We start from the raw sequence: 15684 nt of genomic DNA on the forward strand, positions 1-15684 counted from the left end.
AATTTTCTCTCTCAGATATGCAACCCCATATTCGTCTGAAACCCCGACGTGCGACTGCTCTGACCCCCATTCACTGTTATCAAACAAGCTCTCTACCTTGGCCGCCGAAAGCCCCGCATAATGTGGTGCGTATGAATTATTAATAATCCGCCATTTCACTTCAAAAAAGTTATTAAATCTTGTGGTTTATAGGTTCGTGCACATCTCTGTATATTCTACACAAAATGCAGACTGGTAATGCAAATTTTAATTCTTATAAATTCTATAAAACCAATTATAATTTCGTATGACCATGTAGGCTACTTTTTTAGAATATGTACGGTTTTAATTTCTCTGTTCACTTGTTGGGGGAATAAAGACATTTTGGAGTTTATTTACAAATTATCTGTGTACTGGAGCAGGGATGTGGGCTTTTAGTGTCCAGTGAGGGGCGCTGTTTTACTTTAACTGAAGGTCTTTCAAAACTCTGGAAAACTTCTGTGGGTGTACGAAATAAGCCCTTAATATCTAGAAAATTACATTTTTAAAAACCCTCTTCTTAAATAAAAGCAAGGTTTTGGTCCAAATTTGTAATGAACACCGAATAATTAACCTTGTTTAATAATTAAACACGTTTCAGGCCCTACATTTGAATTTGTGCGGCTGTGCTGAGGTTAAGTAGAATGTAAACATTATAACTGCAGTCAATTAAAACATTTCCATGCCTTCTGTACTTTCCATACTTTGTGTACACAAATGTACAAGAGTTTTGTGTAAGAGTTAGATTTAAATTTGAAAATATATATAGCATAACACAGTATACCCTGGTGAAAAAACAGCATATGTTGGTAGGTATGTTTTGATGCTGGTTTAAGCTGGTCCTTAGCTGGTTTAAGATAGTCCTTTGCTGGTTTATGCTGGTCATGTTGCTGGTCAAGGACCAGCATAAACCAGCAAAGGACCAGCATCAAAACATACCTACCAGCATATGCTGTTTTATTCACCAGGGTATATGGGATTTTTCTTAGAGCTTTTCATTGACCTTTGTGTTTACACTCACACAAAGCATTTTTCATTTTTTACAGTATGTTTTGTAAGTTGTTTTCCATGTGAGGGCTGTTGGCTGGTCCCTGTGATAGAGGTGAGTTCATATTTTACTGTCCTAGTGGGGAGACTTGATCCCTAAATTGTGTGCCGTGCCTGACCCACTTGTAGATGAACCTCTTTGGCAGTACTAGTGTATATGATGATGTCTGTGCGCTTGTGTCTGCATTATCTGTGTGCTAGTTTGCATACTCTTGTTTAGCAAATTCAGTACTGTCAAGTACAGTTCTCCTAATAGGCTGCATAATGTTCTTTGCGTGTGTGTGGGAGCGAGGCAGTCAGGCAGATACAGAGTTGTACAGTATGCGTTTCAGAGTACATTAAGAGACTACACCTGACAGTCTGTTCCAGGGAAATGGCTTTGTTTTCTCACAGGCACTATTTAGCCACTAACAGTAGACAAAATGACAAGCAGAACAGCACAACCATGAAACATTATAGTATTAAAGCCATATGCACTTGATGCACTGTGGCTGTCTCTGTCAAGGCTTTCTAACCCAAACACTAGTTTTCACGGAAGCAATTTCTCCTGCAGCCTGTCTGCATTTTTGCCAGGCTTCATCAGAATCCTCATCTGCCAAGGTCATTTCTGTTTGTTAAAAAGTTAGTGTTTATTTGTATGCTTACAAAAAAGACAATAGCAAACTTAGACATTCAGAATTGGTCAAGCCACAAGAAGTCTAATATTCCAAATCTGCTTTTATTAAATGCTTGTCATTTAATATCTGTTAAAGAGATCCAAAAATGAAAACTGTCATCATTTACTCAACCTTCAAGGAAAAAAAGATGTTTTGAAAAATTTCTCAAAAGTGTTTCTGTCCTCCATTCAATGAAATTCAAATATTTTTCAGTTAACCATCCCTTCAAGAGTGAATAAAGCATTCTATTCTATTCTATTCTATTCTATTCTATTCTATTCTATTCTATTCTGCTACTTTGATTCCACGATGACATTCATGTATTCCGTTTTAGCAAGTGGTTACTATATTGTGCAACATGTATTCATTCTTTGAAAGACATCCTCAGCATTGTGAATTCCACGATGCATGCATAAATCTTCATCCTTCAACATAGACAGCTTTCTCAAATACAGAGCTTCAATAATAGATCAAGAATGAGGTTCTCTCGCTCAATCTCTCTTTGTGTGCGAGTGCGGCAGGTGTGTGGATGCAGCCCCCTGTATGCAGTTAAATTATAAAGAGCCCTCGCAGAGTTCAGGAGAAAACCCTGACCTCTGGTAACAGCAGGTTTGAGAGAGCGCGCCACATGAGCTCCGCAGCAGAAACAACATGGTGCCTATAGCTGATTCTGAATCAGTGGATTGTTTTAGCACATGGTGTGTGATTGGCTTAGCTTCAGTCTGAGATCAGCTTTCTTGGTTTGCTGTTATGTGTGGAAATTGAGGGCTTGAGGATGCACTGTAAGTTTCTCTTAACTCTTGCTTTTGCCAAGTCAGGGAGTGCCAGAGCAAGAGAAGATACCGGTTATCAGCAGGGATCAAGCTGTTGATAGATACTTGGCTGTCTTTCTGACTTGGGCTTTGAGCTTAATACCACACAAACGTCTGTCTCTTGAAAGTTCAGTGGTGAGAAACAAAGCTGATGAATCCACAGCAGCCTCTTGGCTGTATATAGTGGTATAATGTCATCTTGCTCACTGTTGACATTTGCACTAGTAACTACATCTTAAAGGATCACACCATTTTTTATTTTTATTTTTTGGCATAATTTACCCTCATGTTGTTTCTAACCTGTATGACTTACATTCTTCTTTAAACTAGCAATTCTGACTTTATTTCTCATTATCTTGCAATTCTGACTTTGTAAGATGCAATTTGCGAGGTATTAAGTCAGAGCTATGAGATATAAACTCACAATTCTGAGAACATATCAGTCTTTCTTCCCTTTCAGAACTGGACTTTATAACTAGCAATTACGAGTTTATATTTCACAATTCTGAGGAAAAAAGTCAGAATTGCGAAATATAAACTTGGAATTGTGAGAAAAAAAGTCAGAATTGTGAGTTTTTGTCTTGCAATTGCGAGTTTATATCCTGCTATTTTGACTTTATAACTCCCAGTTGCGAGTTTATACAGGCTAATGCAATTCTGAGAAAAAAAGTCAGGATTGTGAGTTCTTATTTTGCAATTCTGATTTTGTAACACGCAATTATGAGGTATTAAATAAGAACTGTGAGATATAAATTTACAATTCTGAGAACATATCAGTCTTTCTTTCCCCACAGAACTGGACTTCATAACTCACAATTGTGAGTTTATATCTCACAATTCCAAGAAAAAAAAGTAAGAATTGCAAAATACAAAGTTGCATTTGTGAGAAAAAAAAAAAAATCTGAATTGTGAGATTTTGTCTTGCAATTCTTACTTTAATTCTTAATATCCCACTATTCTACATTTTTAGTTCACAAAAGTGAGTTTATTTCATAGCATTCTGAGAAAAAAAAGTCAAAAAGTTTATATCTCTATATATTCAGATTTTATAATTTCTGTAAGTTTATATAGGCAAATGCAATTCTGAGAAAAAAAAGTCATAATTGTGAGTTTATATCTCGCAATTCTGACTTGATTTCTCAGAATTGTGAGTTTGTCTTGCAATTCAGACTTTATAACTCGCAATTGCTAGTTTATCTCACAATTCTGAGAAAAAAAAGTCAGAATTGCAAGATGTAAACTTGCAATTGCAATTGCAAAAAAAAAAAAGTCAGAATTGTGAAAAAAAAAAAAAAAACTATGAAAAATTACCTTTTTTCACCTTTTCCAGTGGGGGAAATGGGCTTCCATAGAAAATTGTTCTTAAAAGGTTTTAAATTTCTGTTTATACAGAAAATGAATCCAAAACTACAACAAATTATTGTTTGCTCTGTGATGAATTTTTTTTGTTCCTCCATTGTAAGTCACTTAGGCATAAATGTAAATATAAATGTTCAGAATTTCTCCTTTTGTGTTCCACCGAAGAAAGATTGTGACAGTTTTCATTTTTGGGTGAAGGAACCCTTTAAGGTCAATTGCCGTCATCTGTGCCATGCTGTCAATTTCCACCCGGAAAATCCCTGGAGACAGATTTCCATTGGCATTCCCATTCGTCTCAATGGCAGTTTCTCAGATGGTGCAGGATTTGATCTACCATCCTTGCTCATGGGACCCACAGAAAATTTTGAGCCAATGCCTCCCAGTTATAAATGCCATGTGACTAATCAGTCCGGAGCTATATTGATTTCACGACCCTGCAACTGTTTTAGACAGTATCAGGATATTTTGTGATGACTTTCCTGTTGAAAAAAAAAACAGCATATGCTGGTTAGGTGTGCTTTGAAACATGGCTGCTGGTTTAAGCTGGTCCTTAGGTGGTCATGAGCTGGTTTAAGCCGGTCATGTGCTGGAGCTAGTTGCTTAGGACCAGCACATGAACAGCTAAGGACCAACATACACCAGCAGTCATGCTTCAAAACATACCTAACCAGCATATGCTGTTTTTTTCAACAGTGTTATGCAATGATAAGGGACAACACTATGACTTTAGTATATTTCTCGTATATTTCTGTGTTGGTCTATTGTGTGTCAGTCAATCATAAAGCTAAAGGTGTGCTAACCTAAAATTCATAGCTGCCAGTGGTACATCTGATTGTGATGTGTTTACAAAATATATACATTATTGCTGGTTTTCAGTGGTCATTGCAAGTTTGTGTAAATCAGGAACAGTATTCATGCTGACATTGTCAAAAATCCAACTTTCAGGTTTAGATTATAGCTAAATTGTCTGCCATCAGGGAATAATTGGGCTATATGCACCAGCCAAACCTTGACCCCTTGATTACCACAGAAAATCATTTCGACTTGTCCTTCATCTTGTGGAAACAAAGGAAAATATGTTTACAGTAATGCAATTATGCAATCCTTATAATCTTTATATCTTATTATGGACGAGAGCAACCTTAACCTTTGCTCAGAGGCTTTGTACAAAGATAGCTTATGAAGATTTAGATGGTTTATGGAAATTTGTTTTTAAAATTTAAATCTTCAGAACCTTCCCTGTAAAATTTGGCCTTCACGAACATTTAAATTATGCTGGAGATTAAGGAGCGCACACTGAGTGCATTGGAGATTCCAGTAATGTACTCTGATCTAAGCACTGAAATGCACCGTTTGCACAAAGTGCCTATATGCTAGCAGTAGTCAAAGTGTGAAATAGGAAGATGTAAGAGACAGCGAGGAAAAAGATAGGGACAGTGATCAGCACAGTAATTAGCAAAGCTCATTAAGCTCATCTTCATCCTGCTTCAAAGGCAACTCATGCAAATTGACAGGATTTATCCACCAGCTTCATTTTGAAAAGTTCAGTGGTTAACAGACCTGTAGCGCTTACCTGCTTAAAAATGCCATAGGAATGTTTGTAATTAAAGATTTTACTGGTTAATCCAAAATGTTCTCTTTTTTTTCATACTGTTTGATTGAGTTTTTTGCTTTTAATGTTTTTGAAAGAATTCTCTCATACTTACTAAGGCTTAGTTAAAGGCGTAGTTCACCCAAAAATGAAAATTCTGTCATTAATTACTCACCCTCATGTCGTTTCAAACCCGTAAGACCTTTGTTTATCTTTGGAACACAAATTAAGATATTTTTGATAACATCTGGAACAGAAACTTTCAAGGCCCAGAAAGGTAGTAAAGACATTCTTAAAATAGTCATCAGTCATCCTTAATGTGACATCCGTGGTTCAACCTTAATTTTATGAAGCTACAAGAATACTTTTTGTGCACAAAGAAAACAAAAATAATGGTGATACAGCAGCCAGCCAGCTGTTGTCTCTGTAGTGGCAATTTCATATTGCTATGCAACCCGTCTTGTGGATCTAAGGATATTTGGATGGTTGCCAGGTGACGCTGTCCTCATACTGAGTGACATATCTCAGGGCTGGGCTTAGAAAATGGACTGATTCATCTTATTTTTCAAGAGGCTGTTTGCAGGAGGCCATCATTTACATCATCTGACCAGCCTCAGCCTGTGCTGCACACAGAAATAATGACGTCCCTGTTGAGTTCTCACCATCTCTAAGATAAATTCCAGCAGAATCTGAATTGATTTTTCAAAGATGATTGATGGGCTATGAGGGTCTTAAGAGAACCTCTTGAAGCTCAGACGCAGCCTCTTAAGCAAGATGTTATCATCATTTGGACAAAATGATAAAAATGAGAGACACCTCTCATTTCTTCCAAATAGTCTCTTTCTTCCAAATAGTGACTTTCATTAACAAGGTTAATTAAAAGAGGAGAGAGAGGCTGTATTGTTTCCTGGGGCAGTGGGCAGATTTCAGTCATGAGAATGTAGCTTACATTGTCCATGAGACTTCCACATTCATATTCATCCATGTACGTATCCAACTCCAACCCTAATACACACAAACACCCAGAGAGGCAGTCACGGATGTGGAGACAGACTTCAGCAGCACTGCTGGGCAACAATCAACACCTTGTTTATTCTGATAAAAAGACGAAAAAGGAGAGAAGAACAAGTTCCGCTGATTTTCACTGAGCCCCCTCCAGGGCAGATTCCCACTGCTGTTCGCCCTTGCCTTGTTAAGCTGGTTCCATGAGTGCACCACAAAACTTTTGCTTCTGTAAAAACATCCATATGATGGAGATTCACATCCTCTAAAGTGATATTTGAAAGTGTATTTGGCACCTTCACCACCGCTGATGCTTGTTTTGTTGCACTGCATCCTGCTGCTAGACTCTATCTGCTTCATTTATACAGCTCAGCAGAGCCACACTCTTCACCTACAACATTGCACCCTGGAGGCGTACAGGTGTATAGTACAATGTATTGGAAATCATGTATTGTATTTTTGTGCACTCTGAGTTTATGTATTTTGTGTGTTGTTAAACCATCCATTTGCTGTGGCGGGTTTACTGTGCTCTTTGGAGCAAACCCTCTAGTCAAATCCCTTATAAGTGCGACATTATTTGGCTAATAAACTAGAATCATGATTCCAACAACCCAGTTTCACAGGAAAACGTAACTATTTGACAAGGTGGCAATTTTGTATGAATTCGTAAAATGTGATATGCAAAAAAACCACCAATTCACCAAAAAGTAAAATAGTTAAAAACTGGCATGAGATTGTGTGATTTTTAACACTACCACCTTTAAAGCGTTCTTGTTTTACTTTTAATGGATAGTTCACCCAATAAAGAAAATTCTGGCAGTAATTACTCCCTCTCTTGTCGTTCCAAACCCATAAGACCTTCGTTCATCTTTGGAACACAAATTAAGATATTTTTGATGGAATCCGAAAGCTTTCTGACACTGCATAGACAGTAGGGCTGCATGATAAATTGCAATAATATCGCAAACGATATTCATGCACGCATCTTGTCAGAGAAGCACGGTTCTGTGATCAGTAGTAAATCGGCATCTGAAGGCCAGAGCTCAGCTGAATAAACAGAAGATTTAACTTTCATTGATTCAGTGTGACTAATAAACACACGACTACGACAATATATGGTTTATCTGAATTATTCTTATTATAATTTTCCTTATAATAAAGTATATAATAATGCAATGTCTTTATCACTTGTGACGAGTCGGCTGCCTCCCCCTAATTATCATCGTCACCCCGTCCGTAATCGTCGCCCTTCACCAGGCTCCCGACGGGAGTGGGTGTGTGGGAGAGGAGGGGAGCTGAAAAAGGCAGGTCTGGCGGCGTGTGATGAGGCACACCTGATGTGAATGAAGCCTCATCACCACCGCTGTTGAAAGGCCGAGCGTGCCTCTCGTCAGGAGACTGGTCTCTTCTCCGTGCATGCACGCTGGTGTCCTTGTGGGTCCAGGAAGGGAGCGTCGAGGGAACCAGTGCCGCTGATGGACGAGCTGCTGGATCCGTGGTCCGGACATGAACCGCACACGTGAGATGGATGCAGGCCGATTTACCTGCCCCAGGAAGTGCAGTGGACAAAGCCGCTAAAAGAAGCCGCTGCCCCTCGTGCCGCAGACCTTGGCGAGGAGCGAGTGTTGCCGCCCCTTACCTGGACCCTTCCCTTCTGAACACTGCCCCTCCTTCACGGAACCCCTGCACGTCGAGGATAGCAGTTCACCTATTTATATTGGACACTTTTATTTCCTCCTTTGGACACTTTTGTTTTCCTTATTTTTTAATAAAAGCCTCTCCGAGGCCTGACGTCACGCCCACTGTGTCTGTCGTTTTGCTCCTCCCACCACACACTGCTTAGAATACTATGGAATATGTTGCGTGCCTCATTCTGTGTAAGAATCCACATCATCTCACAGAAGGATTTATTACAAACACTCGATTGTCGTTATGAAGTGAGTTTGGAGTAAAAACATGTTATTAAATGTGGTATTTTCATGTGCTTTCAGATGTAGCAGGATTTACTACATTTGCTACGCAAGCAACCTTATTATCGCAGTGCGATTTGATAATATCGATGTATAAAATTGGTGATATCGTCTGCGTTCCTTTAAGGTAACTTGTCAGTGAATTACGGTTTTGCGTAGTAAACACTAGGGATGCAACAATACAGTTAGTCCACGGTTCAATATGTACCTCGGTTTTTAACCACGGTTCTTGGTTCAGTTCAGTTCTGATAGCTTGCCATATCAGTGTGTTGGGTTTTTTTTTTGTATCTAATTAACAACTAAATACTCCTGTAAACCTCTGTACACTGGGAAAAGTGTGGATTATTATATGTCTGCTTAATATTTCTTTGGAGAGAGGTATTATTTTTCCGATTTTTAGAGGGGTATATAACTGCAGCCTGGAGATCTCCAAATGAGGTTGGGAACTCCAAAACAGGGTGGGCGCTCCAAAATAGGCCGTGGCTTCCTCACTTTGACAGACAGGCACATGACACGTCAACGCCAACTCCGCCCCACAGCTGATTTTACAGATTTTATTGGTTGTGTCAATCACAGTGTTGATTTCCTACACTATGCTACACAAATGCTAACCCCTAAACCTACCCCACACCTTACCCTAACCTTAACCAGTGAAACTGACTGCACGGCAGGATTGGCCTTTTTAGTTGCGTCCAGCATCACTACCCACTCCTACCCTGCGAATTTCAAGCCCCGGGATGCCCCCATTGCTTAAAACAAAGCAATAGAGTAAAGCCTTTCCTCTGCGCTTCACTGGGAGGGCTCGTGGGAGAGCTCGTGGTTGATTCCCATTTATATCATTAACCACTGGCCACAAGTTGTGGGGCTCTGCTCTCACTGAGCTTATTTATTTATAGCATAGTTTATTATATTTGAGATCAACTACAAACACTGTTTAATTTATAAAGTTTAGTTTTGAAATGTAAGTCAATAACAATAGGCTGAAGCCAGAGCCAATGGGGTCTTTGCGCGACGAGACCCCGCCCCATTTTGGAGGTTATGCCTACTTTTGGAGTTCCCGCCCCATTTTGGAGATCTCTGGTTTGCAGTTATACATACTTGGATTTTTACGCAAAATGGGATGGGTTTCATTCATACTGGACACCAGAGAGTGACATTGTGCAGAAAGTCCACATATGTCAAAGAGATAACACTGATGACGTTCTAGCCAGGAAATCTCTAATATGGAGAAAGGCAGCACCATTGCTGTAACTGAATAAAAACAAATATATCTTCATTTGTGTTCTGAAGATGAATGAATGAAGGTTTGGGTGAGTAGTTAATGACAGAAGTTTCATTTTTGGGTGAACTATTGCTTTAATTGTAAGAATTTTAGCCCACTGAACATCATTGTACAACTATCATGGGTAAAAAAAAGATTTTTCGAAGTTGTAAAGATTACTGAAATATATTTTAGAAGAATACAATTTCACATTTGATTCAATGTGTTATTTGCTGTTTCTTTGTAATTATTTTTGAAACGTACATACGTGAACATTATAGTCGATCTATGAATCATAATCGCAATTCTAGTTTATTAATAAAATTATTATCTGATCATTTTGTGATAAATAAATGCTGCCTTGATGAACAGAAAATGTACACAAGTGTCTCATATTAAAAAATTCCATTGACGTTATGCAAGCACTAATAATGTTAATTGTGCCAGACAAATATAGCGCTGACTTCTGTTAATAAGAGTCTTTGTTAATTAATCTATAATGAACCTAATTTACATAGAAACGATATGAGCTGAAAAGAATGACAATGACTCATTTTAAATATGCTTGCTGCAGCACAGATAACACCTATTAGACTGAATTATTGGTGGTTAATGAAAAAGACTTTTAGCATAAAACAGAAGCACAACTGTTTCGTTTAAGAAGTCCAACGTACACTTCTGTCTCAACCAGTTTTGTGAGTTTGGGTTGTTGAACTGCTGTTTGGACAGTCACAGTTATCACAGTTATCACACTATTTACTGCTACTAGTGACACATGCATTACACGCTTCACCTTTAAATCAAAGTTTAGAGTTTATATCTTTAAATAACATTACATATTGCAATGTGTGATAACATTATCCTGTCATGCAACATGCAGGTCATCCTATTTGGCATTCACAGCAGAGTACATTCGGAGATAACCGTAATATCTGTCACTATCTGAAACTGCTGGGCAAAGTCAGAGGGATTGCGGCTGCGGCTAAAGAAATATTGACATCTTAGAGGACACACCGATAAGTGTGGTGACAAAGAGTTCTCTGAGTGCTTATAGCAGATTATTGTTTATTGTGCCCGACGATATCTCGGTTTGAACTAATCTTACCTCATCTGTCTTTTAGTTTGTCCTGTATATTTTTATCTCCCATTCCCTTAGATCATCTGCATTTCCTTTCATCCCCTCATGCAAGGATCTCTTTGCTTTTTTTTGTCTATTTAAATGAACGAAATCATCGTTGAGTTTGTCATGATTTATTTTAGGCCGTTGCTTCATTATTTAGCCTACTCTGAATTCTCATTTGCCTCTTTACTATTCTGCGAGTGCATCTGACTTACAAATGCACTGGATGAAAAAACAAACTATATAAACAAATAAATAAATGATTATGGTTAATTACGGGAATCAGCACTATGTAAAGAGCAGGATGAGCTGACTTAATAACCTGTGAAATTGTGCTCTATTTAAAGAGGAGCTGTGTGAACAAACGCACACACCGAAAGACAGAAATGTTAAAACAATGTACAGCATCCGTTTACTCTGTCATAAATTGGAAGGAAAGCAGGAGACAAGACCAGTCACAGTGATTAGCATCAATCAGTTTGTTAGAACATCACGGTGGCCTACATTCAAACTGCTGGTGTGTTCAAACTCTTGCTTCCTGTTTCTTTAGAGGACTGGTATGGAGAGAATTCCCTTCATGGAAATATCAAACAACCATATTTCCTCCTGCCTTGATTTTTTTTCTTTTAACAAGATATGTGTGATGAATAATTCATTGACCCTGGGATTCTTCCCCAGAAGGCGAATGTACTCATGAGGGTGTGAACATGCGCTAACATAGGAGCACATACACACATAGACGCACAGTATTCACACCCACATGTACACACACATGCTCTTGTTCATGCAGAAGGTGAAGTGTATATGAGAACGCACACTCATGTTGTGCATCCTAATACACTGCAATAAATCTGATTCCACCTTTATTAGTATTCTTTTGTTTTGTTTTTTAGTACACATCTAACCAACTGCAAAACAAGAAAAAGAAGACAGAGGAAGAGCAACAAAATTGAAAAAACAAGTATGGAAGGCCTCCGAGAAAAACAATTAAAAGGTAATTCTAACTTTATTCATAAATTGCGGCTTTAGTTCTTGTGATTTGCAATTTTATATCTCACAGTTGCAACTTTGTATCTCGTAATTGTATGTTTGTATCACAGTTGTGACTATATATACCTCATGATTGTGACTAAATTTCTTATAATTTCAACTTAATATCTTAAGATTGCAGCTTTATATCTTACCGTTACAAGCTTATATGTAAGAATTGAACATTTATATATCACAACTGAAATAATATGTCTTAGAAATGGGACTTGAAGGATTAGTTCACTTTTAGACTAAACATTTCCTGAAAATTTACTCACCCCCATATCTTCCAAGATATTCATGTCTGTCTTTCTTCAGCTGAAAAGAAATGAAGTTTCAATGGGGTTGAAGGTCCAAATTGCAGTTTCAATGCAGCTTCAAAGTGCTCTACACAATCACAGCCGAGGAATAAGGGTCCTGTCTAGCGAAACAATCAGTCATATTCTAAAAAAATATATATAAATATATACTTTTAACCACAAATGCACACCGACAGAGGCCGCTCCCACGATAGTTGATTGACATGAGCGTCTTACCTCAGATCAGCTGTAACAGTTTCGATGCTGGAGCAGGGATGTAAGTTAGACAAGAATATCTCAGATTAAGCGATTGAGGTGTTGTGTTGCTGGATGTAATAATGAACATAGTGGTCATCATTTACTCTCGACATCTGAGCCGCTAAAGATGCAGTGGATTACGTTTGTTTGTGAAGGGAATGCGCCTCCCGATCTACATAAATGCGTCTATGTTCGTGCAAATCATCCGTGATCCAGCTTCACCTACAGCAGAAGTGAGTATAAGGGTATTTTTTATGAATCTCTGCAGTCACCTTTCCTAATAACGCTATAGTTAGCAAGTTTCGCAGCTAAACGCACTAAATGCGGCTAAAGTAAACAATATCTCCAAGCCCGTCACTCCATAGAGAGAAGAGAGGGGCGGGGCAGGCAGAGCTCATTTGCATTTAAAGGAACGATCCCTCAGAATGGGATGATTTTTGCAGAGCTCCTTTTGACAAGGTAAAAATGGTGTTGTTTTACACTACCATTGAGAATTTTTAACCAAAGTATATTATAGACTTTTCATTAAGACCCTAAAGAATCATATCAACTTGTGGAAAATGAGCATCCGATGACCCCTTTAAGATACCACTGGGAGGATTTTTATCATAATAGGGTGGTTGTGTACACACACTGCCAACACACATTTATGTTCAAACAACATCTAAAAGTGAGTTTTGCATCCGATGACCCTTTTAATATCTTGCAGCTGCAAATTTGTACCTCACATTTATGAGTTTATATCTAACATTCAGATTTATTTTTCCTTACGTTTATGACTTTATTTCTCTTCATTTAGATTTTATATTGCACATTTCTGACTTTGTGCCTCAATTGCAATTTTTTTTTCTTGTAATTGTAAATCTCAGGGTATTTTCAGACCTTTTGTATTGGAACCTGCCACGTTTACTCACTTACAGTAGTTTGGTTTGTTTCAGAATATATGAACAAGGCGATCAAGCCCGGATCCGCACCAAAAAAATAGTGCCCGAAATCACCTGAATGAGGTGGTCATGGCTCAAAGATTCCAGAAACCAAATTTTTAAGTGTTGCCTGGTGAAAGTGAACCAAACCAAAGAGAAAATGCAACATTGTAACAGTGATCTACAGTTAATGTGACTTTCTTTCTTTTCCTTTTTTATCTCACAATTACCTGCTTTATTTATTTACTTTGAAGTGGAAGCTAAAGCTATTTATTCAGAGCCCACACAAGAAACCAAAACATTGCTCATACTGTATGTAGAATGCATACACGAGTCACTACTGCTGTACACCCCGCTGTCTCACATAAATGCATATTCGGTATGAAAAATGACCATGAAAAAGGATTTTCTTTTATTTGTTTTTCCTCTCTTCCTTTCCTGTCTTTCTTCCTATTTATCCCATCTCTCTTCTGTGCCTCTCTACACTTCTCCATTTTCTGTTTACCCTCTTCTCTCATCCTTTTCTTTTTTTTCCCTGTGAGTGTATATTGAGGGCAGGTGGATGTATCTGGTATCTGTTTCTCCCCTTCTAGCTCTGTCTATTTTCCTCATGCCAGATCTCATATGGGTTTCAATTATGAACAGATGCCAGGAAAGCGCGAGACGCGTGCACACATGCGCTGTAGAAGCGTGTCTCACCTCGTCCTGTTAGAGCTGCTGTTTTAATCTGTTTCTTGTCATGCAAGCTGAGAAAGAGGAACAAAGAGAAAATGGCAGGAGAAGGAAGGGGACAGTGGGATGCCAGTTTTCTTGCCTGTGGTGACTGCCCTGTGACCCTGCCAGGTGGTACTGACTCATGGACACCTGATGGCTGCTTGTTCGAAGCTAATGAAACTGGTTTCAGACTGGCAGAACTCAGAGAAATGTAACTAAGATTTAAGAAGGACAGAGAGGAGACATGTGCTCACCCGGTGAGAGATTGAAGACCGCAGTGTTGCCAAGTACAATGTGTTCTTGGACATTTTGTTTGTCCTGAAAAAACATTTCAGCAAAAAACTCAGTGTTACCCCAACCTCTTAAAACACCTATCTTTCTTGTGTCGTAAAGAAATTATGTTTTCTGAGGAAAACATTTCAGCATTTTTCTCCATATAGTGGACTTCAACGGTGCCCCGAGTTTGAATTTCCAAAATGTAGTTTAAATGTGGCTTTAAACGACGGCAATTTATATACTTTTTAATGTCAAGCGCTCATCTTGTCTTCCTCTTCCTCTGTTTTTTTCCCGTTCGTGACAGTTAGGGTATGTCGAAACACTCCCATCTCATGTTCTCATGTTTTGAAGTTGAGGGAGAAAATTACGATTGGAGTTTTTCGACATACCCTAACTGTCTTGAACCAGAATACACAGAGTTCAGCACTGTAAAACCCAATAGTTTACCTTACTTAGTTACAATTAGTTATCTTTACTTAGTTACTATACTTACTAGGTTTTATTAAGTTACAGCTACTTTCAAGGCAAATAAAACAATTTACTTACTTGCTTTGAGTGATGTTTACTTAAAATATCCAAGTATCCACAAAGAAACCAATGACATTAATAAACCAGTGAGAGGCAGCAGTGCACTAATATGTTGCTAATGTGCAACATAACAACAGAAGAAGAAGAAAAAGTTTTTGAGATGGGGCAATTTTTAGTAGACTTTTCACTCACATCTTTCTTTCACTACTTGAATTCACTCATTTCCCAAAGTCATCTTGAATGTTGAATTTTCAATACAACTGAAATATTAGAGAGAACATCACAATTTTTTTTTTTTTTTTTTTTTTTTTAATACTCACCATTATAGTGAATAGTGTTACTTTTGGTTGGGCACTTGGAACTTTGTTTATGTTACTATAGTGTTCTTTCTATTGTTGCATCAATGCAACATGAAATCAGAGTTCTTTGATTTCAAAGAAAGAAAAGTAATAAATAGGTTGCTTTTAGAAGGTGACCTATATTCTAATTAAATCATTAGGTTGCATACTTTTCATGTTGATTAATGATCTTTTTTTTTATTGTTTTTCTATTTTTTATGAACACTACAAGAAGCTTGTGTCTGTGTTGATACAATCTTTTAATATTTGGGGTAATGTGCGTGAGTCACACACAGACTTCAACATTCAGCGTGTGAATCACAACAATGGTAACAACTCAATTTTATTTATTTTTATTAACTGTATCAATAACCATTTTATGAGCTTTTTTTGTTTGTTTGTTTTTTGTTGTGGTACTACTGACACAAGACAGCAAATGAAATTGGCAAATACAAACAACAACAGTAAAGCAAAGCAATTGCA

General features: G+C 38.0%; 1 long non-coding RNA gene across 1 annotated transcript; it reads left to right on the forward strand.

The window, feature by feature from the left end:
* The first annotated feature begins 54 nt into the window (after positions 1 to 54).
* LOC127168736 (uncharacterized) lies at positions 55 to 11824 on the forward strand. The gene is made up of 3 exons (XR_007828135.1): positions 55 to 125; positions 1065 to 1120; positions 11730 to 11824. It is a non-coding gene; the product is annotated as an uncharacterized LOC127168736 (long non-coding RNA).
* The last annotated feature ends 3860 nt before the right edge of the window (positions 11825 to 15684 follow it).

Source organism: Labeo rohita, chromosome 7, assembly GCF_022985175.1.
Source record: "Labeo rohita strain BAU-BD-2019 chromosome 7, IGBB_LRoh.1.0, whole genome shotgun sequence".
Lineage (NCBI taxonomy): Eukaryota > Metazoa > Chordata > Actinopteri > Cypriniformes > Cyprinidae > Labeo > Labeo rohita.